The following is a 19,908-nucleotide window of genomic DNA, read 5'->3' as shown; positions in this document are numbered from 1 at the left end:
GTTGGCTTTGTAGCTATTACTGGAATATCTGGTGCCCAAAGACTTTTGCAAAAAGATTTGAATGTCACTGATGGTTTATTCCTCTCTCTAGAAAGCACTTGTCCCAATGTATCTTGTTGCTTGTGTATTCTGAAGTGCATGACTGTTTACACCTCTATTTTTACATCACCACATCCTGAAATGCAAGCGTGTGGGTTACATTTGCACACATTTTTTAAACATGCTCATAACTTGGCTTATGAAGCAACCCCAGTCACATATATAAATTACCTGCAGTACAATAAAACCATCCCTCCTCTGACCATCCCTCAATCCAACCCTTCCCCTAAAACCATGAAAAAAGATAACCTTTGCAGCATACCATGAAGGGCATCAAATCTGAACCTGGACAGTCAGAGAGCAATCTAGAATACAGGGTTCTTCACAGAGACTGTCTTGTACCAGCATCATCCCTTTTAAACTAAGAGACCGTTCGTTTGAGCACCTTTGCTGGTCACTATTACAATGGTAGGAAATGAACAAAGAGAGCTTGGCTCTCTAGTAGCTATCTATTTAGGGCTTTATAAGTCAAGTTCAAGTTCTATAACTAGAACTCCATCCCAAAATTAATCAACAAACCATGTCAACTACAGCATAATACGCACTTTGCATGAAGTGCCTCTTAACTAGGAAAAAGGCATGTCCTGCACTAGCTTATTTTCTGGAGGGCTCCACAGGATAGATTTGTACCCCACTTCTGTGAAAATGCAACTTAGAAGATTTATTTCAGCTGTGTATAATGTATGGTAATTTATCTCAGTGACAGTAATTTCATGCTGTCATATAGAGATTTTTCCTCAAGAGCTTTGAAAACATAAGAACTCTTTTTGGCTCCCAAGATTTGTTAATTTTAAATACACTCATTAGTACAGAACAACATAAAGCACGAGCAACTGCAGTGGATTCATGGTGCACATCATTCATAGCTTGTGAGCGAGATAGATAATAATGCTTTGGGTAGCCTGGCATTTCCTCACTTTCTTAAAAATTGTTCATCCACTCATTTATTATGAAAATGACTGTATACTGGTGGGAGCTATGCATGGTAATAGGATCACAATGACAGAGGTTCATATATCATCACTAATAAATCTAAGTATCTCAAAGCACTTTATAACCATTAACTTACTTATCCTCAAAACGCTTCTCTGAGGTAGACAAGGGTGTGTATATAACACACACACACACAGGTAGATTTAGGATCTGAGCACTGAATGTGCCCCACTTTATCCAGGTGACAGCCAGGCATCTGGTAAGGTTGTCATGCAATGTAAATATTTTAACATCAATAGTGAATATCGTACATGATTGTAAAGATATACTAAAGATTTCTGAACTCAGATATTTATTCTCCCTACCTGCATTCACCCACAGGCACATTCTTCTTTACTTCCTGTGGCAAGCTATCCTGTAGTTTAGCTGTATGTTAAACAGCTGCTATGTTTTACTATAGAAGTAGCTGCATTTCATTAGAGAATGGTGGTGGTGATCTAATTTCACTTTCCACCTAAGTAATTCAGTTCAACACATATTGTATATTACTAATATTTTTAAATTATAGGAGCAACAACTAATGCAACACATCATTCTCTTTAAAAAAAAACAGCCCTCATGATGAAAATAACCAGTTTCAATGTAAAATGAACATGTAATTTATTTAGATTCCATACAATACCTGCCTAAATAAGAATCAATAATAAGTCATCGCTGTTATGAGGTGCTACATTTCTAACTTTAGCACTTTGTATGAATTTTTTAAGGTATTGCTGATAACTTGGTTCACTGAAACTACATTTCCATTACTTAACACGGGTATTTTTTATTAACCTTGATGTGTTATATACAATATTGTCACTGTGGTTATAGAAAATACAGCAAAGATGATGGCTAGAATGATCCAAACGTTGTGTTGAAAAGGAGAGGCATGCTTAATATGAACACTTGGGCCAAACTTCTCCTGGGTATCTCTCCGGCTATAGTGAACCAGCAGAGGAGGGATGATAAACTGGATGACGGTCGCAGCATAGGAACCAGTTATTCCGACAATCATCTCTATGTTCTCAGTAACGACTGCAATTACAGTTGGTGGGATGATGGTCAAAAGTGGAAAGAGGAACCTTTCAATGGCCCAACTGTGAGAACACTGGAAGGAGCTGAACATAGCCCATATGTTGTCTCTTAAAGCCACTGCATTCATGGGAAAGATGGCACTCACCTTAAATGTGGTATAAAGTCCCAAGAAGTAAATGAAGAACACTCCAGGCACAACAGAGCAGTCCAAAAAGTTCAACAGAACAATTTCCTGAATCTTGTCGTTTTCAAAGGTGAACATGATCGTTACTGAAAACAGGGCATAAAAAGCACCCACAGCAATGAAGACAATAGCAATTCCAAGGCCAAGATTGGTCTTGTTTAGTATGGGAGGAATGACATGAGGAAGGGTGGCATGGGATACAGCAGCTAACGAACAAGCTCCAAAAATGTTTGGAAGAGCACCCAATTTAGCGAGAGTAGGATTTCCTTTGCCTCTGCCACTAGCTAGGAGGTGGAATGCCAGGACAAACATAATGCAAAAAACTGTAAAAGAAAAGGAGAGAGTTAAGATTAAAGAGGAAGGTGAGAAATCCAGGTATTAACCATCCTATTTCCACATCACCACCTCCCTTTTCTGGTAGTTGCTGGTTACTGCAATAAACGACAGAGACAAGCCCAAAATAAAACCATGGCTACAAACAGCTCTGAATTTGGACTTTGTAGCTGGGGGCCAATCTCTAGCAAAACGATAAACTCCACTAGAAGGGCAAATGAAAGAAAGTGACAAGCAGGCTCCAGGCCAGCTCTTCAGCTGGTATAATTCAGGATAGCTCCGTTGATTTCAGTGGAGCAATGCTGATTTACACCAACTGAGGATCTGACTCTCTTACTCCAAATGAACGTGCACCACTGATCCATGGACTTGGGCAAGCAAAAAAAGAAGGTGAAGAATGGAGTTCAGCTATAAGTAAGTTAAGAGGCCTGGCTTTATGGATTAAAGCAGGAATAACTACATACTCTAAATAACAGCAAAGAAAGACCAAGAAAACCATCTATACTTTGGTCCCAGACACTTCATTATGAGAGAATGCCTAAAGGCATATGCCAGGCTGGAAATTGAGAACACAATATAAATGTGTTGGTGGATGAACAAATTGGTTTGGGTTTGCATAAACCTTTAGAGAAAATTTCTGATGAGTTCAATACACAGGGTTTGTGACCCCCTCTAGTTTCATGTTCATACAAACCATAAAACTCAAAGAAAAATTCACCAAAACCCTCATGTTTTGCCAGAACTGGTAAATTTCACTGCATCTTCTCAGGAAACTCTTTCATTTAGGAGCCCAATGAGACTCATCAGATTTTTAATTAAGCCCTGACCAGGAAACTTGCTGGTCTCACACACACTTTTCAGCCCATTCTCCACTTTGTGCTGTATGTCCAGAACAGAAATATCTGTCCAGAGGGGGGGGAAAAACTGCCAAACTTTGCCAACAAGCGAGTGCTCCTGCCTCTGCGTTTTGGGCACCACAGAAGGTGGAGATTGACTAGACCTATGAGGTCATCAGTCATCTTCCTGTCCAAGCAGGGCTTTGTCACACAGGTTCTGCACAGCTCTACTTGCAGCATTCCCTGGCTACAGACATACAACTAGCCTTTCAGTTCAAAACAGGTGGAAAGATCAGCTCTACTGAGCTAGGGGTCAGATCCTCAGATGGCGTAAATCAGTGTACCTCCACTGACTTCAAAGGAACTATGTCCATTTACACAAGATGAAGGCCTAATCCTCTATGTTAAATTATAAAAGATGACCCAAATGCTCAGATGCCCAGTATCAAAGTCCCAAGGTTAACCGCCCATCTGAGATGCTTTTCCTGTCCTCCCAAACGCACACCTCTGGCGCCCAACCATGATACAAAGCAGACCCAATGGGCTTAGTACCCACCAGAGTTTCCCTTTGGGAAGCTGGGGATTGTAATGTTATTCAGTAAACATAGAAGCAGCTTCCTCAAATCAAAGTATGAGCATAGCACTCAGTGACATGGATTTAAAATAACAAATAGATTTACAGGCATGTTGTCCTACCCAGATTTGGCATTCCCCTCCAACTCTTGGGTAGAGCTGACTTGACCCTGGTGTCCCCCACTTCTCCCTGACCACCAAGTTACAGTCTGCTTGCTGCAATGCCTGGACTCCCAGTCAGTCTCTGATAGCCTGCAGCTGCTGAGGACTTCCCCCTCCATCTCTGTAGGGCAGATTCTTTAATACAGCCGTATCTTTTGGTCTCCAGAGTCTCAGCCTTGGCAAACAGCCCTGTCCCCAGGGTTGGGCTGAGGAGTTGCCTTTTCATGGCTATACACTGGTCTGTTGTGTTTCAGGGGACACTCCTTATCTAGATCATTTTACTACCTTTCCTGCCTGGTTTATTTAACGACCTCTTTTGAGCTAACTCTGTACATTTAGTCAGGGTAATATCACATAGATACATTGAAGGCAGATGATATTTATAAAAAACGGAAATATTTCCCAGTTCTCTGCAGCCAGTGTCCATCCTCAGCAATTAATAAAGACCTTGCCAGAGACTTTTAAATGAATGGGACAGATTCACACACCTGCCCTTGCTCTACCATCTTCCTACAGGGGTTCTGCTGAGTGGACAGCTTCAATGTGTGTCTTGAGCTCTCCCACTGGCAGAGGCTGGCCAGAGGAGGTGCTGGACTTGCTGAGTATTCTGGCTGCACACATTCTCCTGAGTCAGCCCAGCCCACTCTCTGAGCAGCACTGGCTGGCTCCATGCTCCCTTCAAGCCCAGGGGTGTGGTTTCCGTTTTCCTTGTACTCCTCAATGTCCCCTCCAGAATAGCTCTGTCCCCCAGCAGACCTGGGGTCCTGGGACATATAGACTGGAGCTGGCAAATCTCAGCTGAATGGAGCAGAGTAACTAGTGTTGAAAAGAACATTATGATTTGTAATTGTTTCATTTCCCAAAAGCCCAAACCAGGGTTGGGGCCCCAGGGTGTTTGACACTAGACAAACACCTACTAAGAGACCGTACCTATCCCAAAGAGCAAACAAGTGAAAGAACAAGCAGTGCAGGGGATTTAGCCACACTCTGCTATTAATCTAAGCGGAAGATGGATGGATGACTGAACTCCCTGTGCTGCTTTGAAAATCTCATCCAATTGCTTTTTGGAGAATGATTCATAAACAGCAAGTCTGCAAGAAAATAAAGAAGGGCTGCCTCACAAGGTACAATATAAATGTGCCAGATAAGGGAGTTTCTTAAAAACCTCTCTCCAAACAGCTTTAATCCAAAATGTCAAGGTGGATTTTCTGCTTGTTGTAAAGAATTCTGTGCTATCACACAAGTGCTATTATACTGTATGTGTTATTGCTGCCCACTGTAACCTCCTTTGCACTGACAATGTCAGTGGTTGAATCCTTGCTTTCAGCCATGTATGATTAATGGCCCATCTGGAAACACACAATGTGTGTGTGATGCCAGGTTATGTTGAGCTAATTTTTGCCAGGTGACACAATAGAAAACATTCCTATTTGAAAATATCTACAGATTTCAGCTGCCAACATAATGTCCCAAATTCCAGGCACAGCAGCAGTTTCCACGTCTCTCTTCCTCCTATCCCTCAATATTACACACTGTGAACTCTCCTCCCAAATCTCTTCTTTCCAGTGATGCTAGCAATGGTGGGCCAAGAAGTCCCGATCAGGCACTGAACGCTGCCTGGGGCTATTTTGGGAGGGAGCTGGAGAAGCAATTCAGAGAGGCGGCTGTGAGGCTCTGTTTCATGTCCACCTCTAATCCATATGTCTGTCTGAGTTAACATGTGAGATACGTTTATCTGAATTGACATGAACCTCAGGAGTAAAAAACACCATCTGTGCTCACATCGGCCCTAAGGAGACAGATAAAACCCCTTGCTCCTCTGCATGGGCTGCAGATACTATTCCTTATCCTGAGTGGGTGAGCGGAGCCTTGACGCCACACATCCTCCAATGCACCAGCGAATGCAGCTGAGTCAGCACAGAGGTGGAAAGTAGTCTGTACATATTGAAGCACTGAGCTGCTGACATAGATTATTTCCTCCTTGGAGCAAGGGGGGAGGAACCAGGGACTGAGACACTATTCGACCCTTGGGGCAGCACAGCTGTGTGTTGTCCCTTATTCGGGGTTTGTGGTAGCTCCATAGTTGAGCCCTAAATTAGGTAGTACCATATAATCTAATACAATCCAACGCAGCATGCACCGTAGTCAATTTGCTCCGGTACATTCATTGAAACACTGGCAGTCTCAAGGGTACTGACATGTTTTTAAAAAACCTCATGATCCTCACTTATGGTATCATTTGTAGCTAAGTTTAGGGAGTTTTTGACTGAGAACCTCAAACGCTTTTTTTCTTGCCAGGTCCATTCAGGCCCAGAACAGAAGTAGAATAATTATAAATAGTCAGGGATAGACGAAAGCAGAGATTGAAAGCTGATATAGGAAAAGGACCCAGAGCTACTTAGACCAGACTTTCCCTCTGGGTAGGCAGGTGCCTCATGGAAAAGGATAACTAAGAGCGGGCTCAAATGAATCCTTGGTAACTTATACATCCTATAAAAGCAGTAGAGCTGGTTGGGATTTTTTTTTCCTGTGAAAGTTTGACAGAAGTGGTATTTGTCCTGGTTTTTGTCAAAATTTAAATCTTTGAAAATCTGGGGGTTTGTCAAAAAGCGGGGGGAAAAATTAGTTTTCAGCCACTGAAAATGTTCATTTTTTATCAAAATGTTCAGTTTAAAAACAAAACAAAAAAAAAACATTTTCTTTTGCCAAACAATGAAGAAAGTTGAGCTTTCTTGTGCACACATTTTGGTTACATAAAAAAAAATCTGTCAAAAAAACCCAAATACTGTGATGAAAAATGTTTAACCAGCTCCAGTAAGCTACAGTAATTGTTCTACACACGTTTCTCTGTGTCTTTGGTGCACCAATCAATTATCTGTTTAGGAAACTCAAAGTCTTGCCTTCCAGACTCTGTTAACCAAGACTACCAAGCTGAAAATTAATTCTTAAATGGCTCCAGTGCTCCTGGGTGTCACAGTACTCTGAATTGTGGGGGAGCATACAAACCATATAAATATTCCTCAGAGCATTCCCACTGAAATTAGTGTTCAGCATTCACACGATCATTCCCGCAGATGCAGTGCTGCAGCTGACAGTACAGCACTACTGTGCAAATGAAGGGCTGATCCTTAAATTTCATGGATTCTCTAGTTTAAATCAGGCCTGTAGGCTGAGATTTTCAAAGCTGCTTAGAGTTTTCGATGCCCAATTCCTATGTAAATTAATGGGAACTGGGTGTACAGATTCCTTAAAAAAATTCTCAGCCTTAATGTTAGTATGCTAACCACTTCATATTTACAAACAGAAAACAGCTGCTCCCAATTGTAAATATTTTCCTTGTGGATTACCTGCTGGGTTGGGAAAGCTTGTTTGAATTGCGTCAGTCTCTTCAGAATTTCAAAAGTATCAACCTTTTTTCTAGTGCTTAGTTCTAGTACTTTAGTTAGTAAAGTGCCATCTGGCTCTTTACCAAACCAGCTTGCTCAGCCTAAACTAGGCTTTCTTAAGAGCAATTACACTTTTTTAACCTGCTTGTTCTGTAACAGTCTTAACAATGGATCTCTAACAAGTTTTGGGGATAATAATGTACTATAATAATGACAGCAATAGCAAGTAATATCACCTGTTGATTTACGTTTAACAACACAGGGGCTATATTCTAGCACATCTTGTTCGTCTCTCTACTGCAGCTGTTTCACAAGGCTTTTTTCAATAGTCTCTGGGTTAATATGCAAAAGCTTTACTCCCAGCAAATATTTACACTAATGCTTTTGGCTCTCAGGCTACTACTTCTACCTTTATCTGCATTCAGATGCACTTGACAACCAATCAGCAAGATACTAAAATGATCTATCCCAGCGGTTCTCAACCTTTTTTCCCCGAGTACCACTCGGGCCAGGTACAGTCAGGTCAAGTACCACTTGACCCGACTGTACCCGACCCGAGTACCACTCGGGAAAAAAAAGGGAGGGGACTTGCGGCGGGGTTTCGCGGCGGCGGCGGGAGGGATTTGCGGCGGGGTTTCCTATTGTGTTTTAGACCTCTTTATTCCAGGTGCTGGCATTCCTCGAAGAGCAGCATCTGCTCTTTTTCTGTACATCATTTATATAAGTACAGTAACAGAAAGCTGGTGTCCCCTTACTGATTCTTGCAGTACCACAACTAATTGCTGCCCTTTGTCTCCTGTTCTTTACCTGTTCAAGCTGCCAATATTTTACTTATTCCATAACTCATAGTCCCAAAGAATCTCCCTTAAGACATTAATTTATTATATGCATTCTGCTTAAGTATTAGATACTTTCTGCAGCCCCTTGCCACCTATGTGCTTAGCCATTATGACAAGATACAAAGATATAAATCTTCCTTGCCTTGAATCAGATGGGTTAGATCACTAAGCAAATTCTAAAGTACTTTTTTGATGCCCAAATTGGTGACTTCATTTTTTTTTAAATCTTTTATGATTGCTCTACTACTTACATCAGTCTAACCTGACATTTGTTGAACTATGGTTTTATTAGCCAATTTCAAGTCAACAAAGTTCTCACCTAAATTGTGAGGAGTCTATAAAAACATCTGCTATAAACTATTTCTATATCATTTTCCCCTACATCACTCATTTATATCATCTTAGCTCATGTATGATTTAGAGACTTTTATTCCACTCAATGGTCATTAAACTTTAGTGCCAAAATTTTCATACACCAAAATCTAAGTTGCTTGAGCAAAATATGCATCTGCTCATACAAAAACACTGTTTTTCACATGCATTAATTCACTTTGGGCCTGACATCAATGGGAATCTTTCTGTATGGATTCAGCTCCTGGTGAAGTCTACCGTAATGCCTTGACCAAAGGGGCTTTGTGAGAGTGACTATATAGCAGTTGAATCACACATTCCAAGCAAATAGAAATTCCAGCCCTTAGACTTTAACAAAATTAGGGACGAGAACTTCCACATATCCCACTGTGCCCTGGGTCTGTGGCCACTGGATCAGTGTAATTTAATAGGTCATAACATTTTCCAGCTCTTTTTAAATCCAGCTGTGGTATTTGGCTCAGTGATAGTCTGTGTCATTTCCATTTCCACGTCTCATTATACTTTCTCATATGCCATACAAACACAAAATAGTACTGCCTGCTTATTAGCATGCCTGCATGATTTATTGCTCCAAGTAACTGCACCATCTGTTGGAAATACCTGCTTATTTCTTACATTTTTAATCTACGCTTGGTAGAAAAAAGCAAAACTACTGAGGTACATTGCAAGGCACAATGTAACTTCAGACAATCCAAATGTACGAAGCTGGTTTTCCACCTAGTGGACCAGATTCCCATCTCATTTATGCAAGCATAACTCCGGAGTAACTTCATTGACAAGAATTTTATTACAAATTTATGCCAACATAATTAAGATCAGAATCTGGCCCATTATATATGAACCAGCTGGTCAAATCCTCTATCACAGGGTTCTTTGAAAATAGTTATTTTCTTATTTTTATGGAATGCCCTTTGTCAGTCTGTCCTCTGAGGGAATCTGATGCATTCTGCCTGCTGGCAGCCTTTGTTGCTCCTCCAGCAAAGAAGTATTTCATTTTAAGGAGAAAAAAAAAACTGCAGAGTTAAGTAAAAAGGCAGCGAAAGAAATCAAATTCAAGCCAGTGAGACCTGGGACTGTGTAATAATGCAGCATGTGAAATATTCTTCACTTTATTTCTTACAGCCTGATCCGAAGCCCATTGAAATCAATGGAAAGACTTCAATACGGTTTGGATCAGTATCCTACTGGGGACGGGGAGACAAGTGTATGTGTTTCAGCATATGCACCTCCTAAAATTAAGTTAATTTGTCACACCAAACACCATTCTGGCATAACTGACACTGTAGGGGCCTATCGTCCTCTTGGTGCCTTAGGGATTTACATGCTTAATTGCCCATTAACACTGACGGAAATTATGCATGTAAGTCATCCCGTGCATAAAAAACAGCAGACTTCCATTACCCTTCTTATGCCAACTGGTTGCAGTTTCCTTCCTTTACTGTGGAATTTCTGTGCTATATGCCTGTATTACACATTTAAGTGGTGAACAAATCAGCTGTGCACTCCTTCAGCTTCTACATCAAACATTTCCTCTATTGTTAGAGGGGAAAAATATATTCTTACTAACTGGCCATTTGATAGAGAAAAATGCAATAAAAGAGTTAGCCAGAGAGCTGTTACCATTAACAGATGGGTCAATATATTTTAATTCCTATGCTCTAACTCTTAGAAGTGTTCTTAGCCCTTTGCATATTGAATGTGATGGGTTTCTCTTATCTCACTCTGTCTGAGTCCCGCCCAATCTAAGAAAGTCATCAGGTCTCTGGATAAGGAGAAGCAATTTTTCAAGTTAGATTAACTGCATACTTAATGCCAGCTGCTGCATTAGGGGGCAGACTATCTGGGATTCAAAGTCAGCTTAAGACACGTGAATCTCTGCAGCAGTACCATGAGTCTTGAATAACCAATAATATATTCATGGAGTTTGCCTACAATAAGCTTTTCCGGTAGCTTTCAAAGGAATAGCGAGATTGATGGTAGTGACTAAAAAAACCACCAAACCCTGCAACATGACTTTTTTATTATTATTATTTACAGTGCTTGGTGATGAGGAAGGGCAAGCGTTGTGAAGTCCATATGAATCTAGGAAATCTGTTAGCAAAGAGGACATATACCTGAGATAATTGCAACCACTAAAATTATAAGAATTAACATTGGCTCTATCTAGGCTTGTAAATGGCAAAAGACCCCCAAGGATAGAGTTAACTATAGGCTGTTTAAATGCTGACAGAGAACAAGCAAGTGAATATAAAGTGTACCTCTTTACTTAGTAATGATCTAGGAAGTGCTTCTAATCTTAGCCAAACAGCATGCATCATTAGCTATGGTATCACAGAAAGTCATCTACTTCACGAAGAGCAGATTGATATGGGCCCCTCCTGTTTGAAATTAGACTCCGGTCTTTGGTGATGTGGGAGGCGGTGTCTTTGATTCACTCCAGGAAGCTTAAGACCTCAGCTTGATATCCGCATTCATATTTCAAAGAACCAAGTACCACCAAATATAGAAAGGACTTCAGTTTACAAAACAGTGAAAAGGCTCCAGTAAGGATCAATGAGAGAACTTCAGCAATGCTAACATTCCAAACTACTGCAGACCACCATTTTCCAAGGGAGGTGCACACAGGACCAGAGAAGTGTTGTGAAGACCATGACACCAGCAGAGTAGTGCTAGGGGCCATGCATGCTCATTACTAGCACTGAATTAGCACATCTAGCAAGCATGTCAGGTTTCAGATGGACATCAGCATGTGGTTAATTTGTACATGACTTCTCAAGAGCCTTTCTAGATCCTTATTACCAAAATTATGCACCAAGACAATCAGCATCTACTACATAGGTCAAAACACACTGGCTGAAGCTCTGAAATCACAGCTTTGGCTTTAGGCCCCAGTGTAGCTTGGGCCATCAGTTTAAGAGAGTTTTATTTAGAGTGAAGCTGATTTAAAAATTATTGCTAGGAGACAGGACTAAATAGCTGAGGGGGCTGATAATGGGATATGAAGCCTTCTGCCTCTAGATCAATCAGCTCAAGTTCAAATCAGTACTAAGTGAAAGCTATTATTTTTGTTCAATGGCACGAGTCACTCCAGTTCAGAGTAGATAGGCGTCTGTTAGGGACTGCAGGGGGCAATCCAGACCAGGGAGGGGTTGTGTCACCACTTGCCTTGCAACCCTGTATGCCTTACAATGCTTTGCTGCTGTAGCTCCCAGTCTGGGAGACTCACAACTAGCCTTCAAGTATGCAGGTCACACCCTGAAGTGTCCGTGTGCTAGACAGTCCTGGTTCAGCAGCTCTGACCCCAGCAGCCTGTCTACAGTCCTACAATCCCATTCTGGCTTCCACCAGCCTTACGACTAGCAAGGTGACGCCAGCTCTCTCCCAGTCCTGAGTTTTCCCAAAACCGGGTGCTTTGGAATGTCCAGCCCTTTACTGGACAGTCCCGAGAAACAATCAGGTTAGTTTTTTCTTGTAAAGATGTAAATGCACATCACAGTTTCTTAACTGGGGTAAATACACCCTTCCATTTAAACACGGCATTGAGTTTGTTTATAGTAAAAATAAAACACATTTATTAATAATATAACAGAGGTTAAGTGATACCAAGTAAAAAGAATAAAGTTAGAAAGAGTTACAAGCAAATAAAAGTGAAAACACGCATCTAAAAGTCAAAAATTTAATCTAGCAAGGTACAAGCTTTGTTCAAGATATCCTGTCTCACCTGTATTCAGTTCCCCCCCCCCCGCCCCACACACACACTCTTGGTTGAAGGACTCATCTTTCTCAGCTTGCAAGAGCTCTGTTACCTTATGTCTCTCTAGTGATGGATGCCAAAGATAGCTTCTGTCTTTGCTCAGATCTTCCAAAGTTCAATGACTGCGTTTCAAGAGTCAGGATGACCTCATGCTGTTCTTCCCTTCCAGTGTATTTCCCATCCCCCTTTGATTTCTATTAAATGGGGCTTCCATTATTTCTGATCATACCTTGCTTAATCTCACTGGAGACAATAAATAGCTTCCTTCTCTCCTGTCTGGACAGGAGCTTTGTTTAGCCACAGACTTTAAAACTCAATATCATTAAGTATCCATATTTTCTCATATAGTGTTAATACAAACATTTCACAATGATATTAATATCATTAATATCTTTATAGACCAATGAACCTTTGAAAGGGATTCTTCTGAGAGTTACCCTTCAAAGTAAAAGTTTACTCAAGCTGTGAGAAAGGCGACAAGGAGTCTGGTGGTGAAGGAAACTCCATACAGCCTCCCTCCCAACACATACACACACACACGTAAAAATGGACCTTCATTGTATTTGCCTGAAGATCGGGCTGGTCAGAGAATTAAATACACATTCCTTTGTCTAAGGCAGACCTGTGTACCAGCTCCCTCTGACATACCTGGTTTAAACACACTTTAGTCATAATTCTAGTATATATCCATAACTCTTAATACCCACCATGTTCAGACACAATGCAAGAATATTAAAATCAGTGAATTATTAGTTTTCAAACTAGCAAGCATATTAGGCATATTTTGTACAAAGATTATTATAGTAGCATGTAGGGTGCAAATACAGGTTTGCTTAGTGTTACAGTGTTCACATTAGGATTATTGTAAGTCTCAATAGACAATCTAAGGATCGAAGGGGCAGAGAAACTAAACTATCCTGCCATCCCTAGTAGAAGTAACCTCTTGAAAACAGGATTGAGGCACGTTGATGATATGATGCAGGGAAGCTTATATCGCTGCCGCCCTTGAATGGATGAATAGCTTTTAAGGCCAGGAGGTGCCATAATATCATCTAGACTGACTGCCTGTATAACACAGGCCAGAGTATGTCATCAAGTGACTCCGGTACTGAGCGCAATCACTTGTGGTGTTTGGCCAAAGGATATCCTTCAGAAAGGCAACCAGTCTTGATATGAAGATTTCAAGAGACAGAGAATCCACCATTTTACTTGGTAGTTTGTTCCAATGGTTAATTACCCACACTGCTAAAAATTGTGCCTTATTTCTAATTTGAAGTTGTCTGGCTTTAACTTCCTGCCATTAATCAAAGGCATAACTATGACCAAAGAGCCCCTTTGAAATACTGTATGTATGGAGTACTAGCACAAATACTGCACTCCAGCACAAGGCTACTAATTGACATTTATTTATTAATTGCCAAACAAATTAGCTCATTATCCTACTATTCTAGAGCCCCTTAGTACCCAATATGTAGAGTATTTCAAGCACAAACACTGTGCACCCAGCACATGGCCACTAATTGACATTTATTTATTAACTGCCAAACAAATTAGCTCATTATCCTACTATTCTAGGATAGGATAGGACGACAACACTTCTACTTTGAAATATAGATGAACAAAATACCATTTGGGTACAGACAAAATGGATTTTTCGAGCTTTCTGGGAAATTCTGGGCCATCTGATCCTCTCTCTGGCATACTAAAATATATAGTAACATAGTACAGAAAGTCCCTTAAAAACTGGAGCACAAGCAAAAGTCTTGCCCAGTATAGTGCTGTATGAAATTGCAACACATGCACCATTTCATACAGAAGATCCTCAGAGCACAGATAGGATTGAGGCTTATGAAAATGTGTGAGGAACCAGAGAACAGCCAAACAACCCCATTTGAAAACATGGTGGAAGAAAAACATAACTTACTACAAAAGAGGCATGATTGGCTATTGCTGCTTCAGATAGCACTAATTTATGACTGGCAAACATCTGCAGTTCATATCATCAGTGGATTTCTTCGCATACTGATACCATCTGTTTAGGAGCTGGCAGTGATGATGGGGAGTTATCTCAATCTGAAAGAGGCTTGAATAAGTTTGACCCCTAAAGACAGACATCTTGGACCTCTAATGAGTAGAGCAGTAGCCAACATCTTCCATAGTTTTGAGCACTTTTCAGTGGGTGTTTTCAGTCATGCCTGAGGCCAGTTACTAGTGTCGTTTCTTTCTCAGAACTGGACAGCATGATAACTTACACAGCTCATTATTGTAGCTGATTTCTAGAGCTGTTAGATCTTTCTGCACATTTTCTACTACAAAGGGGAACTTATTGCCCTGTTTGTCTATGCCCAGTCCTGCTGAAATTCAGCCATTTGATAGCAACCGACCAGAGTTAGGGTTTTGGAAATAAAATGTTATGACATGCATCTTAGGCAATTCTGAATCCCAGCCCCCAATCCTATTTGGAGAAACTCAACTTGCTTCCTATTCTGCAAGAGGAGCAATAGATCTCACTACCCAAATGTAGTTTAACTCCTCTGAGCTTTTCTAATTAAGACACCACATCTATGTCCCAAAAAACTATGCTTGTTCTAGCTTTTTAGCACTGCATTTCTGACAAACTACTCAGTTTCCTTTTCTTTTTTGATCTTGTATAATTTGAAGACAAAGCTTCTTCTGAATAATGGATGTTTAGAGATTTCACTCCAGATGAAACAATAATGATGTTTTCATGCTAAATATAGATAAAAATCATGACATCAAGAATAATAGAAAACTTGCCCCAGTAAATCCAAAGGGAAAGCTGCACAACTCTGAAAATAGCACTGGAAAATAAGGGTCTATTAACAAGCAATGGTCACCTAGCTGACCTTGGTCTGCTGTCTCAAAATCTGTCTTACACTGATGCATACTGCTCAAAAACTCTCCCCATAAAAAATAGCCTCTTTTCAGTATGACTGGCTGGACCCAAAAATGATTTTGTGCAGTACAAGAATCTTGAAACCTAGATGCAAACTCATTACTTGATCTTTTTTCAATATTATTCCACTCTAATGTTGGGTGTCACCTCAAAGTAACTGAGGCAACAAGCGATACACACTTGAATCTCAGGATTCACAGTGAACAGCATGTCATGTCAGGGAATTCACGTCTGGGAAACATTAGCCTGGATCATATGCTTTCCTTAGAACAGAGGTTGCATTTTGGAGGTCTATGGACCCCTCTTGCTCTGGAAAGCACTTGTGGGTGATCCCCAATATGGTGGTTGTTCACATGATCCTGGCTCTTCCTCCTTGTTTCCAACTGCTAAAGCACATTGCAAGAAGCTAAAAATGCATAAACACTGTCCAAATGCTATCTTTCCATGTAAGGAGTTGCTGTAGTGGCCATGTCATGCGACTGAAAACAGGTGGGAAGGGGAGCCAGGCAAGAACCTCAATATTGAGAGAGTCAGTCCATTCCAGGGATAGTTCTAATGCAGGGGTTCTTGAGCTCTATCTCCCAGTTCACTCACAGAAGAGCTGGACTTAGATCAAAGTACCCCAACATTGTTCCAGCAGCTGAGAAAAATATTATATCTGTTAGCTTACAAATATTATAGATATGGTCCTATTGCCTCTAACTAGCTTTTCCTTATTCTGAGTTTCTGGCTCCCTAGCTACATACCTCCTGGGTATGAGGGTGCAAGAGGGTTGTGCTGCACCTTGCAGAGATAGAAAGGGTGTTATCTTGCATCTGTAGCTCGAGAGTTATGGAACCTTCTTTTCCTTTATATATGGTAGCCTTTGGCAGGCCATATTGCTATTAGTTCAGGTTTGAATTATCATTTTAATCATGTATGTTCTGAGCCTTTTAAATCAGTCCCTGTTGGCAGAAAGGCACTTTATTAACATAGCACTAATTTTCTCTAAAACCCATCCCGCCACAGACAACTGAGGAATATGGATGATTCAGCCAATTCATACCCCCAGCAAAACCAGCCATAACAAAGAATCACATTCTTCCCAAAGAAAAGCATTTTTTCAGCTTGTCTTTTTATTTTATTTTTTTAATTATTTTTTGCTCTTTTGTGGACTGGTAAATGAATGGCCAGTATTTGCAGAATGAAAATTTCCATTCCTCTTGGGATGGAGGAGTGGGGAATAATTATTTTCAACACAAAAACAGTGAAACTTTTGCTGTGCTGCAAATTCACAAATTGTGCTAAATTTGCAAAACTACATTTGATGGAAAAATACAACACACAGCAAAAAGCTGCAAAACACAGTTTCTGAAAACTGTTAGTTTTCACAAGCAAATATTCACCAAAGCAAAAGCTCATATATTCGGGTCCTCCAAACCTACTGATGAACTTGCAAATTTTTGCCAGTTAGCAAATGGAATAAATATCTTTTGACTGAGGTTCCCCCATTGCAAACAGAATGCAAGGAAACCATATATCTATATATTTAAATACCTCCAAACAGATGTCCAATATTTAATGGATCAGGTGTGCACTAACTAATGGTAACTTAAAGGATTGGCAGACGCTTGGAATGCCATGAATAATTCAACACTCCCATATCTTCAGTTCACAGCAATTTCACGTAGCAAATGTGTGTAGGGGTAGAAACAAATCAAAATCAAACTGTCAGACTTGATTTTCTTTTAGGAAAGAGGAGCTTTGTAAAGCACCCTTTATATTTTGGAAAAATTCGCTTTTTCAAGCAAGTGGTTTATTTGTTGGGGCAGACTGAACTGGCACTAGTTCAGGAAGAAGAAACATCATGTTTTCTGGTTAATAATAAGAAATTCCCTTTACTAATCAGCATTACTTCTGTTTTATTTTCAAAACAGTACTATGCCTAATAAATGTCCTTCCATTCTCCAGATTCACACTATACGTTACTGTCATTTTAGAAATGACATCCTTTTTAATTATGCAGTGTTGTAATCATGTTGGACCAGGATATTAGAGAAACAAGCTGGGTGAGGTAATATCTTTCATTGGACCAACGTCTGCTGGTGAGACAGCTTTTGAAAGCTTGTCTCTCTCACCAATGAAAGATATTACCTCACTCACCTTGTTTCTCTAATATTCTTTTTAACTGTTTAACCTGTTTTTCCCCTACTGTTCTTAGCATTTCTAGCTGTAACACATTATTAGATTCAATCCAATGAAATCGTTGAGAATCATTCTTTTAATGTACCTAAGCACAGTCTCTCTCTCTCTACATGGCTATATTTAACGACAGACAAATATTAATGCAGTGCTATGGGAGAGATTTTAAATACAGAAGCACCAGGTAATTTAGTTGTTATAATTGATTTGTACTACAGTAGCATGTGGAGGCCCAACCAAGATAGGGGCCCCATTGTGCTAGGTGCTGGACAAATATACAGTAACAGTCGGTTCCTGTCCCAAAGAGCTTACAACCTAAATAGGCAAAGACACACAAAGGGTGGGGGAAATGGAGTAGTAGTATCCCCATTTTATGTATCCCATGGTGTCTATTGCTGAGTTACCAGACAGTAAACTATACTTTAAGTAACCAATATCTTACAGAGGATAGAGGGGCCAGGACATCACACTCCAGGAGGAATTGATCAGTGTGAATATGCAAGCCAACAAAAGAATAAAGTGTGCATTTAGCTGTTATATAGAAGCCCTTGATACATACAGAGCATTTCCATTTTCACCTGCCAGTTTTGTTCCCTGTATGCCATCTCTTATTCATCTCTGGATTTCATATATCAGAAATGAAATCGTTCGGTGCCCTGCCCACATCTTACTGCTTTGTAGTCTGATGTGACACAGCATAACACACGGGATGTCACACAAATGGAAGGAAAAGAGATTCATTAGGGTAAAATGTCAAGGCACTGCAGAGGGAAGAGTAGGATTGTGTGTCCTATTTCTCCTGCCCCACACTGAGAGATTAGCCCTTAATAGCACCCATATTGGTACCGCTTTTGGTGGATACTGAAGTACTAAAAATGCTGTAACATTATTTTACAGCCACACCCTTTTTTGCTCCTCTCCCCTCCCCCACATCGTAGGATTCATGTTGGGAGAAATAGGTAAATGTGGCTAGAGAACACTGTGCTCCAATAATTCCCACTGGTGTAATAGTCCCATGAGGGCTGTTATAAACTAGTGTAGTTTAGAGCAGCCCTGAAGCTACTCAGACCCATGTTGGGGCCAAACTGGCCCCTGGTAGCTGACAGGAGTGCAGACGTGGCATCTGGCCAACCTTTGCTCCCCACAGCCCTCACCCCTACTCAGCTGCACTGAGCACAGGCACAGCTAAGGATACAACTTTTAAAGACGCTCCAAGCTCAGTAGGGCAGACTTGTCTTTTCTGCATATCCAGCAACAAAGTTCCCCTAGTCCTTCAAAGTTGTGTGCTTCCAGTGATGGATGGTACAGACTTCGGGTCTGTTTGGAAGACTAAACTTTCAAGGAGCAATGTGACTGTTTAGGAGCTTAGATTAATGTACTGTAGTGGATCTGTCATCCAAAGAAATGAGACTCGTACAAGTAGGAAAGAAAAGGCTTTTAACTTTAAACTGCAAATAAGAAAAAGCAATCTAATTCCGCTTTGCCAGATGGAGGCAGTTGCTGAATGATAAACATTATGGGCCTGATTCTCCTCTCAAACTGGGGTAAATCAGGAGTAACGCCATTGACACCAACAGAGTCACAGGAGTATAAAACTGAGGCAGCAAATGGGGGAATTAGGCCCTAGTTATTTCTGACATCCCCATACCAATACATCTGAGGCTGGATTTAATACATGCCTGTCTGTAAGCTTGGAGAGGCTGTTTTCCAGTGGACAGAGCAGGGGACTGCAAGTCAGGATTCCTGGATTCAATTCCTAGCTCCAGAAGCAGCCCTAGCCATTTTGCTGGCCAGAGCAGAAACCTTTTTGCACCCTCTCTCCAGCAGCCAGCAAAATATAAAAACCATAGGGCTGTCCAATCAGTGGAGGGGGGGGGGAAAGGTAAGAATGACACCAAAAAAGCCCAGCAGTGGCACAGAGGCACTTTAGGAGACCCCCCTGCTCACCCACACTTAGAATCAGCCCTGCCTAACTCTGACACTGACTCATTGAATGATATTGAACAAGTCATTTCAAACTCTCAGCGTCTCAGATACCCCATCTATGAAATAGTACTTACCTTCCTCTCAGGGCTTTACCAGTGAGGACCAGTAATCAGCAGTCCAGTGACTTCCCCACTTTACAGACGGGGCATAGAGAGGTGAAATGATTTGCCCAGGGCTTCAATGGAACTACTCATGCGAGTAAATGCTGACCAACTTGAGCAAGGGTTGCCTAAATTTGGCCCTCCCCCTTTACAGAATAGTTTGCAATCCTTTGAT

At 40.9% G+C, this 19,908-nt stretch overlaps 1 long non-coding RNA gene across 1 annotated transcript in view; it reads right to left on the bottom strand.

The window, feature by feature from the left end:
* The window catches only part of LOC137155334 (uncharacterized), a 31,583-nt gene extending 12,118 nt beyond the window's left edge, over positions 1 to 19,465 (bottom strand). Inside the window, exon 1 of the long non-coding RNA XR_010920425.1 lies at positions 19,326 to 19,465. This is a non-coding gene — a long non-coding RNA (uncharacterized lncRNA). The remainder of the gene's footprint in view (positions 1 to 19,325) is intronic.
* Between the last annotated feature and the right edge of the window lie 443 nt (positions 19,466 to 19,908).

The sequence above is a fragment of the Emydura macquarii genome, unplaced genomic scaffold, assembly GCF_026122565.2.
Source record: "Emydura macquarii macquarii isolate MOO-44397 ecotype Brisbane River unplaced genomic scaffold, CSIRO-AGI_Emac_v2 contig_1348, whole genome shotgun sequence".
Lineage (NCBI taxonomy): Eukaryota > Metazoa > Chordata > Testudines > Chelidae > Emydura > Emydura macquarii.
The sequence above is the reverse complement of the archived record's forward strand: the minus strand, read 5'-3'. Positions and strand labels throughout refer to the sequence as shown.